Raw genomic sequence first — 18,898 nt, forward strand, 5'->3', positions numbered from 1 at the left:
TTTAATATCTTCTGCCTATGAAAATCTTTTCCCAGGCAAACAGTCATGTAGAATTGCTTAAGTTTCTGTCAGCGTTAGAAGCTAGCCTCATATTTTTATAGAGGATACATGACAGAGGTCTCAGCATCTCTTTTTGCCTTTGGAGATCTTTCTTCTACTACATTATTTCCAGGAACTCAACCTTTTATGTACAGGTTTTAATAATGCTACAAGATAAAATGTGACGTTAACAACAACAGCGTCAATTAATCTACTTTAACACTTCTCAATATGTTTTGGAGATTAGGACCATTTGCATTATGTTTTTCCCTAAATTCATTGCACATTCTCTCACCTAAGGTAAGGTTTAGATATTCCTTTAAATTCTTCCTCATTTTCCTGGTTAATGGGGGAATATATGCATAGTGCAGGTAACCTACTTGTCAAAAGAATGTGAAAGAGCAGAGATCATGTAATCACCAAACACTTTCGCAGTATGCTTGCCTTAAGTTTGAATAATCTAATAGTGAATTATATTTGTCAGATAGTTGTTCTCAGGTTTCAGCTTCACATAATTTTCACAACCTAGAGCTTAATTTCCACACTAACAAAACGGAGGAGGAATTTCAAGGAAATTTCAAAAAGGAGGTGATAATGGATGCCAATTCAACAACTTATAGTTCGGCTGTATTATGTTAGAATGAAATAGCTGTTCATATTTCAGTATCCTTTAAGAAACTTCTAAAAGAAGATGTATGTATGAAAGCATGTAACTACAATGTTTTCATATCATATATACATAACCTCTTCCATCCCAAGGAAGCCTTATGCACTTACAGAGTTTACCTTTGAAGTGTTGTTGGTGCCAAATGGCAACACTAAAAATGAAAGTGAAGAATACTGGATCTGCCAAAAATGTAGTAGTACGTAGATTAACAGAGCAAAGTGCAAGTGTAAAACCTGTCATCATTCTTTACAAAGCAGGCAGAAACGTTGTACGAAGACTTGTTATACAACAGTCCAGAGCTTTGTGAAATATGAGGACCAGGAAGGATATTTGGAGTACCCATATTTGACTCACAGCCATGAAGTCCTACTCTTTCGTAACAAATTTGGACATTTAATTACCAGAATGTTCAGACCTAGCCTTAGCTGCTATTAAGAAAAAACTCCCATGGTATCATATGCCACCAAACCATGGCATAAGTCCAGCATCTGATTACAGTAGAAAGCATATCCCTGTGAATTGCCAGTGTGATCTCCTGCAGTAATCTCACACCCTCACATAACAGTCTCCCAGTGAAAAGCCAACCAGTCCTAAATCTCTATTGTTTTTAAAAGCAAAAGTAATGACAGACAAAGGCTGTGACAGTAACACATTCTGTGACATTGCCATGAAGTTTTATAGCAGTCAGCACAAGGAAGGTGCTTTTTGCATTTAACATTTGAATGTTGTATGCACTACGGGAGAAGACTAGGAGAAGATAATAAAAATGTGCTCTCTGCTTTGTTCTTTAAAAAAATTTAAAAAAAAAAAAGTTGACCAGAGAATTATTAGATATATTGGGATATTCTGCAACCATCACTTCACAGTCCTAGTTCAGTATAAAAGCAAAAACAGTCAAGTGCAAAGTGCACATTATATTTGCACTTACATGAAATGACCTTGATAGGGCCTAGCTTCAGCTGTGCGAAAAGTAGACAGACTTCAACATCCATCTGATGTTAGAAGCAATGGTATAGGCCAGACACAGGGCCTGAACAAAGTTCTTATGCTGACCTTGTTGGCACTAGTGACCCTGGCTAGAAATAAGATTTACTAAAAGTTACTAATTGATTTCCCTATAAAATAAATCTGGTGCTTCCCTGGCAAAAAGAATTCTCAAACTGTAAGTAATTTGTTAAACCTGGCATAAAGTTGATGATCTTGCACCCAAAAACACTTAGTCAGAAACAACATAAAAAGCCATTTTCTGCGTCATTTAGAACTTCAACAGAGGTGTCCATAACACCTTTATTCCAAAAAACAACCAAAAAACCTACCAAACAACAAGAAGCCTACAAAAAGAGGATACAAAACCCACCACAACAGAAACTAATCAGAAGAATATGGTGAATGGAGCCAATGTAATATCATGATTGTATATTTTCTGAAAGGACTACAAGTTAGCTTATCAGATGCATAATCTTACTTGCTTTGTCATAATCTACTGAATACATGTATATAAGTGGGGCCAGAATAACTTTTTTTACCCCTGAACTTATTAGCAGTCACAAAATTCCTTTACATGCATTGAGTAAATTGTGAGAAAGAGCTTTTTGCAATATTCAGACCTTTTTGCAACACATTGAGACAATCCTCTTAAATTATGCAGGTCTGCTTTAAAGAAAATCCAAAATCCTATATAACACCCATTCCACAGCTTACTGTGAGAAATCAGTTGGCAAAATTAAAAGTTTTAGTAAGAATGGCATCACTTTAAGAACCACTTACATATTTTAATTTATTTATTCACAGGAAAGTACACAAAGGAAAATGCTCAAGTGGATGCAGTGCTGAATTGAAAACCCTGAAAACAGTGTAGATGTGAGGAACAAAAGACGGTGAACTACTGAATGTTAAATCGCAGCACAGTTATTTTACAGTCCAGAAAAACAGACAACTTTTAGCTGTATTCTGAGGACAGTAGTCATAATCACAAATAATCTCCTCAAATATGGTTCTTTTCTTCTCATTTTTCAACTGCTTGTTTGACTTTGTTTTCCGAGAAAAAATACTGATAGAGTGAAATAGGCACCAGTTTGCACAATCCTTAGTGCTAGTAACAGAGATTTTGAATGTGGAAGATAATTAAGTCCTTGGACATGGGATGTGGGTCATTTCAGAAGCAAGAGTAAAATCCAAAAAAGCAGTGAAAACAAAGCGGCATCTAAAGGTCAGTACTGGAAAACAAGCTCAGTATTGGCAAAATTTTCTCGACATTCCTATAAATTTAAAAGTCAGTCCTTGCTTTCTACAGCAGTTTCCCAAGGGGAAACAGAATAATTGATTTAAATACTAGTTGTCATCAATGGTTTCAGTAGAAATTGCTGGAAAAAATACTACATGAAATTCCTAAAAGAAAATATTTATCAATAACACAAAATTCATGTTGCGAATAAAGTGGATTTAGCAAGGCATACAGAATCTAGACATGGTCCCAGTGGTCATCTTATAAATACCAGATTTAGTTTGCTGCTGTTTAGCTAAGAATAATTCATTTGCTTTGAGAATAATATTTTAAAATATCTTCTTTGGATTGAAGGTTGTAAATTACTTTCATGCTATTTTGTTGGGAAGCCCGCTTACCTTTCATACTTAAACTCTTAATAAAAAACAGCACAAGGGCAAGGTAAATCTGCCAACATGCATTTTAAGCAAGTGATTGCTTTAAGTCATAGATGCCAGGAAAAACAATCAGGAAGCCCTTGGATCCACTCAGGAGACCCCTGTCACTGCAAAAGGAAGTTAACAATGCTGTTAGACCGCTCTGCAATTTATCAACGTTGAAGTCTGCTTTTTCACTTTTTCAGCTTCTGGCCAAAACTTCTGCTAATGAATATAGTACTTATTTCTCCAATGCACTCTATAAATAGTCACTTTGAATCTCTTAGCAATCGCTACAAATGAGCTCTGAGGTGAGATGAACATAAGCATTCCTGTCAGACATGGATAGACTCAGGCACCTCCAAGCAAAGTACTTGCAAATTAATCCCACAATTACCAGCATGCCTGATACGATGTGCTGTCTCAGTAGTTTATGTGGTTAACTGCACATGGAAATGGCAGCAGCGAGACAGTTCATATTCTTAGCATGTATGGCCCTAAGATTCATGTGTGATCTCACCTACAGGCTTTAATTCTTAAAAGAGGGGGTTCTTACTAGGCTCTTACCTGTAAATTTAATATATCATCATGATTACATAGGCTTATATTCAGTGTACTGAACCACAATGCTGAAGTTTGGAGCATTCTTCTTAGACTCCAGTGTGTGTGTACTCACATACATACATACATATGTATACACACATATCTAAAACAATGAAAAGAGAAGTAAGTGCATCCAGATGGCATTCCAGGTCTCCTAAGACCTCTTCAGTATCACCATTTGCATCTTTCCGTTATCTGGAAAGGAATTTAAGGTGACTACGTACCTAAATTAAGCACTTTAATAGGATTAATCTCTTATATTGTTTTATAATTAAATCCATATATTTGTCTAATGATCTTGGACATGTATTCTAGTGATGACTGTAAAGAGCAGGAAGGAAAAAATGTGGACATGGAATACATTATGGATGGAAAAAGTACAAGCCTTTTTTCTTATTTTTCATTCAGCTTTTTGTTTTCTTGTAGCATTTCAGCAACATACTGATTTATATTGATCTGGAACTTTTAGGTAAAAAATTACTCCCAGTTTAAAACTACTTGTAGTTTTTTCTTGGACAATAAATTCTGATTTTATTTGCATCAGCATAAATTTATAGTGTCAACTGACTGCCCCAGATAAGAGAGGAAAAAAATCTAAAAAGGCTCTGTATTAATGGCAAAAAAGACAAACAGCCTCCTGGGCTGCATTAGGCAGAGCATTGTCAGCAGGTCAAGGGAGGTGGTCCATCTCCCCCACTCAGCAGTGGTGAGACACATCTGGAGTGCACGGTCCAGTGCTGGTGGGCTCCCAGAACAGGGGCTGTTAAGTCCAGGCATGGACTTACTGGAATGAGTTCAGTAAAGGGCCAGGGAGAGGTTTAGGGGGCCAGAACATCTGTCATATGAGGAGATGCTGAGAGGGCTGGGACTGTTCAGCCTGGAGAAGAGAAGGCTCAGGGGGATTTTATTCATGTGGTTAAATTCCCAGTGGCAGGGAATACAGACAATGGAGCCAGGGTCTTCTCAGTGCTGCCCAGTGACAGGACAAGAGGCAATGGGTGACAAACTGAATCCCAGGAAATTCCATCTGAATGGAATAAAAACCCCAAACCAAAACCCTACCTTTTTTTACTGCGAGGGTGGTCAAACAGTGGCAGAAATTGCCCAGAGAGGTTGTGGACTCTCCATCCTCGGAGATACTCAAAACCCAACTGGACACAGTCCTGGGTAACCTGCTGTAGTTGAACATGCTTTGAGCAGGGAAGCTGGAAGTGCCTTCCAGCCTCAACTACTCTATATCCCATACAGATGAATGAAATTAGCCTCTCCTCCACCATCCTCATCAAACAGATTTGTTGAAACTTCTTTCTTATTTCTATCGCTATGAAAATTGTCATTTAAAGTTTTAAACCTGATCTTTATCAGCAATGACAATTTACTGGCAAAGAGCATCCAAACCACAGTACCTCTCAATCTAACTTTCTACACAACTTTTAATTAATCATGGATCAACATAGGGATGAATCTTATTTTAAAATGCTTTTCTGGAGCAACCTGAGTTTCTCCAGTTTTACTGATCCTGGAAATACTACCTTATCTCTAGCATTTTCTGGTGATAATTGGATCAAAACTACTTTGGGGATAGCATTTGACACAGAATACAGATATGTTGCACAAAAACATCCCACCCAGACACCCACCCCCTGAAGTTTTAAAATTTAATTACCTCTTAGAGGTGGTTTAAACTTTTTCTTATATGTATGTGATATCCTAACACCAACAACTCATTGGGAGAATTATTATTCTCTTAAGATGGAATTTGCATGGTTTAGGTCTCCCTGCAATGCCTATGCAAATGGTATTTTGCTACTAGACTGCTATTGCTTCTGGGCTGATGCATAGTCTACCCTCATTTACAAACAGTACCTAATGAGGCAAATATTACTTTTATATATTACATTACAATTTATGTATCTCACCAAAATAAACAATTTTCTGACTGAATAGCAGAAGAAAAAAATCTAATGTACCACATTTCCTGAGTACAGCAACTAAAAAGGTTACTACACACAGCTAGCTGTCCTAATTATGCCTAGAAAGCATGGACCTCAGTAGCAGGAATGAACTGGGGCATGTCAGAAAACAAAAGCTAGAATAACATTGGAAAAGATCGTGGGTGATGGTCTGCCAGTCCTTCCATGATGGCTTGCTAAAACAGTTCTGGAATGACTTGCAAGCCTAAAGACTAAAGTAGTAAGGACTAAAAAGTCCCTGAGTCTTTCAGAAATGCTCCTCTTTGCAGTTCAATGACTTGTTTTCTCCAGGAACGAACAGGTTGGGATGACCATCAAGACTTTCTCCCCAATACCTCTGGTTACTCCAAACTGTTTCCTTACTTTCTCTGCTGATGAAGAAAGGAACAAGGTATTTGCACAGAACGGAGGTACCAAAGACGGACTGTTCTATTAACAGTGGAAGGAGGCAGGCAGGGCTAGGTCTTGTAAATTAAGTTATTACTGTTCCCTCTAAGTTTTCTACTGTCTCTAGTTTATTTCTTGGTTAAACAAATGTTTATTAGCTGTTTCTGCATTTAGTCTACCATAGTTGGCAAAATTGAAAATACACATTTGATTCAATGTTATGAGAGCTTCAGTAAGGAAAATCCAGGAATTTCTGCACTAAGGCAAACGTTAAAAGGTTTAGATGAGGCACTGAATACAGTGCAAAGTAGTATCTGCCCAGACGTTACGATCATCTTGTAATCTGCATATAAGCACAGAGGACAGTCTTAAGCGTGTGTTCAGTTATGTAAGACCAAAGAAAGCAAACCTAGGTATGAAGATACAATATTTGAAAAAAAAAAAAAATTTTTATTATACAAGAGTAAACCCATAAAGGAAAAGCAACTGCCTTTCATAGCACAGCAAAAAGATACCAGCAAATTTTCGTCCATTCCTTAAAACTTCTCATAGACTATGTATACACATTTCTTACTTTTAGTGAACTGTGATGGCATATATTAATCAGAAAGTCTATACTAAAGCAGTAATTATTGCAAAGTTCTACAATTATAAGGGGGTGTTCGAGTAGACATACTTAGTACAGATTAATATTCTTTTAATTATATAACTTACTGAGATATGAATAAAAATGAAGCTATACAGTGGCACGCCCTTTGAGTTGGCAGTCGTAGTGGTTTCTCAGTGGTAGGCATACATGACAAAGCTTCACCAATATCTCATCTTTTTTCCCCCTCTCCTATTCATTTATCATATGGTTACATAAAAACAGCAGGGAAATGAATTATGCATATTTTTTAGCACACTGAAAAGTTAATGAAAAGTTAAATACAACTTATGTGTGTGATTGCACAAAGCACTTATTTGACCTTGCTAAGCTTGAAAAGGCATTCTAAGATTAGCCTGGCATGTATTTCAAGTGTACAAAAAAAATACAAAATTGGTTCTTAAAATGCTAGTACAGACTGTTTCATGCCTAAATCCTCATTATGTTCAGTGTATTTATAGGAAATGATTCAACTTTTAAGTGGGTAAAGACGAGTAAACCCTCCTTTCTTGTGGAAAAGTGGTGCTCATATATTCAGATGCTACCTCGTCAAGCTACAACCTTCAATAAATCATGTTTTGCATAGGAATGAACAAAGACTACGCAAATGTTTCCATGTAGCAATTTTTGTCAAAGTGATTGTGAAACATTGCAGCATTTTACAGTTGAGCAAATTGGAGGGAGGAGACAGTAAGAGGTGAAGAAGGGGAAAGAAAAACCCAGCCCTTCCACCCCTTTCAGTTTCAGGGTTTGCATACAGGCTTGAGAGCCCCAGATAAGCCCATGATGACACTTTCATCCTTCAGCTCACTCTTGCTTTTCCATTTGTTACATCTCATTTTAATGTTAGGCCTTGATCCTCTTATTAGCCACAGGGGAAAGCAAATTACATGAAAATGAAGAGAAATACTGAGGGCAGAACAAATTCCCATACCTCCAGCAATACATAAGCAACACAAAAATAGATTATGTTTTATTCTGTGCTTTATTTCCTGTTCTTGCGTAGCAGCGGAGAACATAGCAGTTCACGATCTTATGTACCACACTGTACCAATTCACCATCCCTACAAAGACGACAATGGTAAGAGTTGATTCTGTTTATCCATTTGTGAAATAGAGAAAATAGTTCAAGGAACTGAAAAAAATCATCTTTAGTTTGATATTTCTAAGAAGTTTCAAGGTCAGCAATTTATATATTGTACTCAGGACATAAAAACTTACTTCATTAATCCAACTCTGCTCTGCTGAGAACTCCTGGACTAAGTTTCAGCCTCAGCTGTTAGAAGCATATCAGGTCTAGGCTTTCTTTACTAACAAGCTTTATCCAAAGAATGGGAGGATGAAGGATATTACACTGTTGTCTCTCAAAACTGTCAATATAGATGAGCTGTGGGAAGTGATTTTTAATATCATTGTTATATTAGGAAAAATAGACTATCCAACAGAAAAACATAAATGACACTCAAAGAAGTGCACACATACCAACAGCCACAGATCTCATCTCAAATCCTTACTAACTTGCTATTGATCTTAAATCCCTAAGAGCTTCACTAATTGAACTAAAAAATATTTTTATTTTGGTGTAAATATTCACTTTCCTTGATTAAATCTATATCTCCACCTGTACACCCTTTTTGTTTGTACTCATTATTGCACTGTATTGCATTGTTATGGAACTCCTGATTTCCAAAGTACAAACTCCTGGTCAAGTTATGTATGTCTGACCAACAGCTATAAATACATCCCTTTGTTTCATGTTCTCTATTTTTGCCACCTCTGAATTAATATAACACATTGCAGCTTTTCTATGGTTTTAGTATTAGCCATTTAATCATGACATTAAGTCTATCTGAAAGCTGGATTTAACACAAAATTCAACAGTCTGCTGATTAAGTGGAGCATCTTACTGAAAGCGGACAGCAGTTCTGCCAGATGCACATGGGCTTTCTACTAAGCTCAAAAAACCCCAAAGTGCCGCTTTTAAATCTTTGAAAAACCACTAACAGATGAAGATTTGTCTGCTTCAGAAACTGCCTCTTCTTCCTCAGCATGATACTGAGGTGTTGTGATCACTCACCAGTGCTCCGACAGTGCATCCTGCAAGAAGCTCTTCTATGTAACATCCCTTGACTTAAATGCAATGGTTGTTAAAACAAGGTGGTCTTCAGAGAACATTGGTATAGCTTTGTTTTTGAAAGACGGGAGCTAGGATCTTTATTTTAGAAGCAGAAAATGGTTGCATTCTAGTTTGAAATGATCTCTTACATTCAGTCTCCCTCTAGTTTCATCGTTACGGATCATACCTTTAATGGTCAGCGGGGAAGTCTGAGTCTTGGTTGCAAGTTTTATGATGCTGAAATCAAAATTAAATAAGAACAACTATACTTAATGCAGTAAAATTGTGCTCAGATTACTACTTCAACTATTACTGACACTAACTGGTACCACCATTTTCACACTAAATGCACCCTAAATTCTGGCACTGGGGAGCAATTCCTTTCTGAAACCACCAGTGTCATAGATAGCCTTTCGTTGCTGACATATGTGCTAAACGTGCATTTCATAAGTGACACTAACATGTTTATGTGAACAGAGATAAGGTACTGCTCTAAGAAAGTCTTTCCAGGTTAGGGGATATATTCAACAAGGCTGGAAAAATTTCTGAACCAGTCCTGGCGTATTGTAATAAGAGACATGAGCAGGTAGAAAATTCTGTTAACCTTACAGCCCTGCATTTTGTTTCGAGCCCCAAATGGAATTAATTTGCTTTCTTTTGTTAAAATGACCATAAGATTAAGATTATCATATTACCAACCTCCACGACCCCCCAAAAAAGAAGCCCTACTGTAACTTTATTCTACTGATAACATCCAGTGTAACACAGGAAAATGCTGAGACCCGTAACACAAACTGCTAGCTACAATTATAAAATATTTTAATAACTGTTTTGAAGGGAATGATATATTTTTTCAAAGTGATTCTTATTCCATGTAAAAAATAGTTTTAAATTGGAAATATTTTAGGCATATTATTACAAAGGTGTATAAAAACTGTTTTGATATTATTGCCCCATCTAAATTACTTTGGCCTCTTGCAACTCAACACCTTAAAACCATCTGCTTAAGGAAGACAATCTTGCAATAATGACTACGCATACTCTGTGTTTCTGTTCCCTTGTCGTCTTTTTCTCTTCATTATATACAATTGCATGAAAACCTTTCATTTTGTTCCAACTTCATTCCTTTTGTCTTCCCCCCTCCTATTATAATGGAAACTATTTAAGAATTAACCTGCTGCTAGTGACTCCTGGGTCAGTTTCTCTATTTTTGTTTTGACATCATGTAACAAAGATTAATTTGGATTCAGGCTCTGAATGGCACCTTTGGGAGGAATACTGCAGACAGAGCCGATACTTTGCTACTGAGCTAAGTAGAAAGCAGGACAAGACTCACAGGCTTCAAGTTAATGTATTAGCTTCTAAAACCACAAACCTACAAAATAATCAGCATATTTCTTTGCCTTAAAAGAAATAATGGTTTTGGGGTTTTTTTCCCCTCAATGACTTCACTGTTCATGTCATATATACATGATGTAATTAATGACTAAAGTCACAGTTTCATTTAGCAACTCATGTACATCAGAAGAAATCTGAAAGTAGGAATTAACTCAGGACAGACCAAGAGCCAAGTCTTCAAAGAGACTCTTAATGTTTAAAAATATAAATAGACATTATTGAACTGTCAGCTGCAAAATGCCTTTCTGGAAAACAGCAAAGTAACATGACTGCCATTCTTAAGAAGTTCAAAGTGTGTCAGTGATGGGGAGGAGGGGGGGAAGATGTTAAGACTGGACCCCCTGGTGGCAGTCACCATGTTCGTGCCTTTCAGGTTCAGCACAGAGACAAATCCTGCTTAAGAAACATAGTTTTGGGTCTAATAATCCCTTGAGTCCATACATAAGAGACTAGAAGGGCAGGAGTGCAAAACCACTGGACAGCCGGTTGCCAAAACAAGATCACAGTCAAAGAACAGTGTTGCACTGTGCGACGTACCATCACAGAAATATGGAAAAGGGAAACAATGCTTTGGGATCCTTAGTGCTAAATATGTGACAATTTTGTCAAACTCAGTTTTGATAAGATTGCCGTCGTTCTTCATGATAGGCTTTTTTTGTTTGCATTTTGTATTTGATGATACCATCAGAAAAATGTCATTTGGACACAGACCATTAAGTCTACATTTGTAGTACTTTTTTGTAGATTTTTCCATGTTTTAAATGATGAACGTTACTGGTTCTTTGCTATTTTCCTCAGGGGAAGGAAGACATCTATTTGGATTATGTATAGCCTGAAATAGCCAGTGGTTTTGGCTAATGTACAGAAGCGATAAAAGTGAAAGCACAGGTTCATGGGGCAGTGGCTGTACTCAGCCACAGAGTGGAAGAGATTGAAGGCCTTCTGTAAAACTGAGATTCAGAACTCCATATTACAAAATGCAGAAAGTCTAGCACCGGACATAGATTAGAAAAGAATACTAATCCTGCGATGTTGATCATCAATACACTTGAAACATCACAAATATAGATGTTCTGATAACATGTCATCATCAGTGATTACCTCTTCACATAATCACTGTGGAAGAGACATTACATGGCTGCTTTTTGACTTTTTTCTTCAAAGAGATACTCAATTTTTCCTTAATTTAATTTTAGGGTGGGTAAAATAGAAACTCCTGTGGCTGTTCACCAGTTAATCTGCTTTGTTACTTTTGAACTCAAACTGAAGTTTGCACCACTGAGAGAAGAGCAAAGCAGTTGAAAAAGACCATAAAAAAAAAAAAAGACCATTAAAAAAAAAAGGTAAAGGGGAACTCAAGACACTTTTCTGTGCTAATTCATTTGGAGAATTAAGATCAGGAGTAAGCTCCGCCCAAGTCCACAAGACTAATAGTATCATCCAGTGATCTGTGGTATAAGCTAGATGTTCCAGTTTGAGTTTGTCCTCTCCACTGCCCTTTGGGACAAGTAGCCATCACACACACAGATAAATATAACCTGTGTTGGTTTTTTTTAATCCCCTTTCTGTGCCTTTAATACAGTCACTGTCATTCCTCCATCAGAGCTGATCTTTTAAGTTAGATGCTAGTTGTTTAACATCAGGTGAATGACAGATTCTTGAAGGTACCCGAATACTGCCAGCAAAATCTGCTAGTGAATCTGGCTTGTACATACAATAGCTGATAAACCACATACACAATAACCTACTATGTATATTCAAATGCAGGTCTGACCCACCTAAGCAGCATTTGTGCTAGCATGTGTCTTTCAGATGACATTAGAATACAGTTAAATATAAAATCAAATAGAGTGCAGTAAAAGCATTCAAGGTGCCATTGAGGTGTTCAGACATCAGAATGATGGACACATTATTATAGACATCTGAATAGAAAATATACCTTAGAACTAATAAACAGTTTATTTTCTTCTTTCCACAGTAATTTTCATAGATTAGCAAATGACAGGCTGAAATTTATCAAGAAATTTTTGAGCACTCATCTTTTCCTTAGGTGAGAAAATAAATTTAAAAAATGGGTCACAAAAGGCTTTGAGAGGTTTTCCAGCCTACACAGCTCCAGGAAGAGCAATCTGTATCCAAGCTATTCCCTAGAGATCCTGTCATAACACCTTCTTAAACCCACCCTTGATGAAAATCCTGTCACCTTCCTAGGCCACCCATTCTAGGGACAGATTATTCTTATAAACAGGCGGCTTTTCCTGATATGTGGCCTAAATTTCAATCCAATTTAACTGCAAGCCTCTTGAAAACTAGTTCATTACTATTCTCTTTGCAATTACTATTTATTTATTGGAAGACTTATCACATCTCACCCTCAACTTCTCTGTTGTAGACTAAACATGCCAATTCTTCCAGTCTTTCCCCACAGGTCATGTTTCCCAGATCTTATTCCTGTTTCTCCTCATTGGCTTCCCTCCAAATGGTCAACATCTTCCTCATAGCATGGTTCCCGAAACTGGACACAGTGCTGCAGTAGGAGCCTTATCAGTACTTGAGTGGAAACATTACTTCATCATCTTACAAATAGACTTGTTTATACAGCCCAGTGCTTGCTTTTTTTGGTATTTGTGTTGTTTGGCAAGAGTATGAAATTATTAGTTCTTGTTTAATTACTAATCCATTGCAACTCCCTCTACTGGAAGGTTCTTGGTTTCTAAGAGCATAACCCTATTTTTTGGCTTGTTCAGCTGACCCAGTAGCTAACTTTTCTTTTTCATCTTACAAACATTCACTTACCTTCAGGAATATTCAGGATCCTTCATCCTTGTTTAGATTATATCATGTCCATAAGTAAGATCTGCAGTATAAGATCTCCTAAATTAAATTTGCCATGCTTCTTCTATTTTCCCCTCCTCCTCCTTGCAATGCCTGGCCTACGATATCCATAAGCAGCTTAAGTCCCAAAGATTCCATGATTTTGGGGTTTGCCAGCACTATTAATCACAGAACGCATGCCCTATCTCTAAATTTTTATAGTCTTCACCTTTGCAAAATTGCTGACTTGAAAAGTAAATTTGTCCTTCAGGTATACTACAAGTGGTATTCCATGGAAGTACCTTACGTGCAGCTGTCCAGCTGTCATACTTGATCAAATACAGCAAACATTAAGTGCCAGGGTGCATTTTGCTTATTTGGGAGATTTCAACTGCACTATTTTGAACACTAAAGAGAACTGGAACAAATTGCAGAATTAGGATAATGTATACAGAACTCCCTTATCTCTGGCCCAAGAAAGTCTCTTAAAAAAATTTCAATATCTTCAGGGGCAATTTTATTCTAATTTCATCTACAAGGAACTTTAGAAGTCTTGTGAGGAGCTTTGTGACCCCTAATTAGAACTTTGTACAGACAGATGACTGGAAATTAACTGAGATACCCAGACATACTGAAATAGGATCCCCCCAATTACATAAAAGCTATAATTATATTTGTTACATAAACATTTTAACTGGGGAAAATATTAGATAATTGAAGACACAGCCTCTCCCCAACCCCAGTTAACCACCACTCACAGCACAGCAAGAGTAAAATTAACTCAGCAAATAGTGTTCATACTGTAAAGCTGCTTCTGTGCGTGGATGACACTGTGCTGCTCACTCTTTCATTCCATCTTTGAAAGAAAAATGTTAAAGGAAACTATTTGAGACTATTTTGTAGTTCACCTTTTGTTATGCAGTTGCATATGCTATTTTTTCCAATCTGTTTAATCAGTGTCGAGTCTATTCCATAAGAAGTCAGATAAAGAGAAAAAAATGACTTGACATACTGAATAATTGCTTTGTGCTTAACCAGTAATATTCCTAGACTCTACCTTTGCTGACAGAAAAATGGAGAGATTCTGAGTTGCAAGAGGGCCATACAGCTGATCACCTGCTATTCAACTTACAACAGGATGAGAAGAAACCGATTTATTTTTCTCTCCTTAAAACCTCTCTGAAAGGAAGTTACTTGCAGAAGGATACCAATAGTCACTACTTTTTTACTGCATGAAAGCAAAACAGAAATGCAAGTTTTTGACTGTTGTACATTCAACTGAAAAAGGAAATACAATTCCTATGGTATATAGCTAGCCTGACCCACCATTACATTGATTTATTCTGAGGAAAGATGGAAACTGGACTGACAGGGAGCAAACAGCCCAGTTGCTGTACTGTCCGCACAGCTTTGCTAGTGTATCTTGGCTAAGCCTGACAAGGATGTCATCCCGTCACCAGTCTTGGTCAATGCCAGGCCCTTTTGCTAAATATGCTGTCAAGGGTGCCAATTCAGATCAGCTACTGAATTCCTCTCTGGTAGAAATGGGACAGATAGCAAATCACTTTGAGCCCAAACCAGCCTCCATAGATTCAAGGGGCTGTTGTTTGAAACAAGGAGGGGAAATAGGACAGGGGGTGGGGGGGAGAGGTCTCCATTTTTGTTTTTTTAAGCCACAGCACCATGATTTCTGGATAGAGCTCTAACAACAGATCTATTTTGTACCAGTGCCTACAGCTCCCCGACAGCAAAAAGCTGGTTCAGCAGAGTCCAGCTCTTGCAGATCACTGGATGCTGCACACATTTCAATGAGTTTGAGTGCTGTATTGCTATCAGGTGAAAGGCAACAGCAGAAGGTCAGCAGACTGCATCAGAATTCAAGGATACGAACTCCTACAGAGTACAATAAATGGAGGAACGCAGTTCTGTGAGTGCCTAGGTAGTGTTTTTCTCTATGCAGAGAGAGGCAATAGTGGTCTGGGACCTAATTTGTGTAACAAGCTATTTAAGAGGGAAGCTAATTGAAGTATATAAATCCTGAAGAGTATCACATCAAGCCAAGATACTATTATTACCCCAACCTAGATGAGGTTATAGACATGCATTAAAAAACTCAATAAAAAAATTAGTAGGAAACATTCCCCACTTCAAGATCCCATAAGACAAATTCTCTCAAGCAATGATTAGATATTATCCAGAATAATGAAAAAAGAACACTAAAAATGGATGTGGAGAAGGAAGGCAGAAAAACCACAAGTTCACCCAAATGGGTCACAACTTGTTCCTAACATTCACTGTCAGTATGTTTTGGAGATAACAGATCATAGCCAACTAATAAAGTGGCAGCTGAAAGTAAAATTAAACTATAATTCTGCAACAAATTTATTTTTTTAATTACATACTCCTTATGTAAAAGGTTGATGTAAAGTTAACTGACCCAGCAGCATTTTCAGCAGCGTCCTCTGATAAACTCTGGTCTCATTCTTCCATTACCTGTTCTAAGCATATTGAATTTTCCCTTCTGCCAGCTTTTACTGATCCTACCAAAGACAGAAATAGCATTTATGGGCATTTCCATCCTTGTGATATGATCAGACTGAAGAGTGCAAGGGCACACTTTGATTTCTGTTCCAGTCATCACAAGCCATGAGGAGTATGTGGATGTGGACAGAAAGCCACAGCTGAGAAACTACAAGCAACGAGGTAAAAAAAACAACCCAAATGAACCAACCAACCAAAAACCAACCAAACAAAAAAAAACCCAACACAGAGAAAGGAAAAGGAAGAAGGAAAAAGGAAGAATTAAAAGTTTGTGCAGTGAGGAAAGGAGACTGAGGTGAAGCAGAGCAAGGGAAGCACCAACGGGCACCACACACAATTTCTGATCCTGGAAATTAAGTCCATAAACCTGGAAAGAAACAGGCAGTGTAACTTTGTGCCCATACAACACCCATTTCACTTTAAAGAATTGGTACCTCAAAAAAAGCACAATCAACTACATGAAGAGACAACAGCTTTAACTCCATTGTTTACACTGCATGCCCTACAGAGTACAGCTACTTGAAAAGCTTGTCCTCTAATTTTTAAGCTCAAGTCTCATTTGGAAAAGAAAAACAGATCTTACTGAAGGATTTCTTGGGTCAACTTCTCTAAAGACAGATTTAGGGCTAGCTGAACATACTCCTTTCTTTGAAAGGTAATCCTTTGTGCTACACTGCCACTCGGAACAAGACTTTCAGCATTCCCTGTTTGCATACTGAGAGCGAGTGGAAGTACTTTCTCATGCTGTTCCAAAAGGGGTACCATTTACTTCCAGCTCAAGCAATATGAATATATAGCTGTATTTTACTCAAATGAAAGAAATGCAGCTAATTATCATTCAGACAAATCTAGGAGACATCCATACCTATGCAAATATCAAGCGCCAGGTAGGCAGCATCCCTCCATTAAGGCTGTGTCTGAATACAAGTGTTACATTACAGGTGCACTCTGTACCTACACTGTGGAGACTCAGCAAAAGCAGTTCAACATTCCATTATCTTTTTGGCCATATTTTGTCTCATTTTTTGTGGTATGACTAGAAACCCACAGGAAAGCATTCTTCCAGCCTCCTGTTTGCACATGAAGTTGTGGTGAAACAGCATTAAAAAACAAACAAACAAACAAGTGCTTCACATCTAGTTTGTAGTCTATCATCATCTCCTTTTCTTGAAATAATGGCTTGCCTCCCTTTGGTTTTTAGGTTGCTCTTCAGAGTACAGTATAAACTCTATTATTCCATAAACACTCTCTGAGAAATAGGTAATGGGTAGTTATGCTAATACAGCAACCTTCATGCAGCCTCACGCACAAACTAACCAGACTCATTTCAGGTCTACAAAAATAAAGTGCTGTCTTCGCTAACTTTGTCTTAAAGCCTATTGCCTTTGCATAGGTCTCGAAGAACTAAGGGACACACAGAATTATTAGCAATATTTTTCCTTCACCCCTTTCCTGTGAGTAATTTAAATCCTTTATCTCTGACTGTAAGTTTTATCAGCATGCCTGCATCTATTTTAACAGTGCGTGACAGGCAGTGCTATTCTGCAGAACATCTTCACAGAGAAAGCTCATGTATAAAGTCAAGGGAAAGGCCAGTTTTCATTCTCAGCATAAAGCAGTCATTTACTTAAAGAAAATCCAGGAAACCCAATTCAATTATACCTCATGTGAGGTATGAGATTATTGGACTAAGGTCACAAGAAGTATTTCTTCTCTTAAGGGCAGATTATTTTTTACATTAAGGAGCTATAAATATATTTGAGAAAGAAAAAAAATCTGTTTAAGATTATCTTTTTCTGTTTGTAACTCAGAGTGAATTCATAAGTCTTGGCTGGGCTTTTAATTCACTGGAAAACATATATGTGTGTGTGTATATATAAAAAATATATAAAAATAATATAATCCAGTTCTTACACAGAAGAACTTGGCCAGCCAACATCCTTAGAAATAAAAAAAATACACATACAAAAAATGCTAAATCCCAAGTAATTCTTTAAAAAAGCAAGTAATGTTGTCCCTTTAGATTGTCTCATTAAGAATGAGGTTAGATTGCAGTCATTTGCCATCATCACTTATTCTCCATAATAAAGCAAAGTTATTCAGCTTAGGAATAGCAGTCTTACCTTTGCAGAAGACATAACCTGGACATTTTTAATGTGAAAAAAAAAAACCCAACCAACCCAAAACCAATACAAATTTGATTTCCATGTCACTACATCAATAAAAAGATAAGCAAGCTGACTTACAGGGAATGGTAGAGGGTAATGTCCAATATTCATTAAACTGAACAAGCCAGTGTTTCAGTAGGTTCAGACACTGACATTTTTAATACTGATAAAAATAATTTTATGTAAGCTGAATGCCAGAGACTTGATTTACTTCAAATGAGTATTTACAATTTTGGTATGGTCCACTAGAGCACAGTAGTTACACAGAAACACAGTTATAGTTATAGTTATTCCCACTAACACAGTGTTATCACAGAAAAGCTTTGGTTTATATTCATAGTGTAAAGATGAAAAACAGAGCAATGGAAAAACATGCTAAGCAAGACTTTGTTATTCTTACAAAATATTATTCTCCATTAATACTCTTGTTCACAGTGTATGTAATCTTGTTCTCAGGAAGCTAATAATAAAGGCACAGCAGTGAAGGCAGCTGCATGCACGTATACCTTCTGAAGTTCAGTATGCTGTACAATACCAAGTCTCAAGGCTGATTAACAACACTACTGAAATACAGTGAAACTTAAGTGTGCTTAAGTTTCTAGTTTAAGATAACTAGTCAAAAAACATCCTCAAACTGAAAAAAGGTTGCCTGTTATTTCACTTACCTACAGATACAAAAGTTACCATTAAAACATTTGGCAAGTTACATCAATTATTATGAAAACTAAAAACCCAACACTAATTTCAATCTAAAACTGCTTTTAAATCTGAAATCAAAGCCAACAACCCTCCCCAAAAACCCTAACCAAACAAAATCCCCAAAACCTGTCAGTATCACAATCCAAACACTCACTGGCATTCATTGTGGACGTTTTCAGGTTTTAAGTTTCTCTAGGTTTTCCTGAT

Source organism: Haliaeetus leucocephalus, unplaced genomic scaffold (genome assembly GCF_000737465.1).
Source record: "Haliaeetus leucocephalus isolate CR32 unplaced genomic scaffold, Haliaeetus_leucocephalus-4.0 Scaffold984, whole genome shotgun sequence".
In the NCBI taxonomy this organism is placed as follows: domain Eukaryota; kingdom Metazoa; phylum Chordata; class Aves; order Accipitriformes; family Accipitridae; genus Haliaeetus; species Haliaeetus leucocephalus.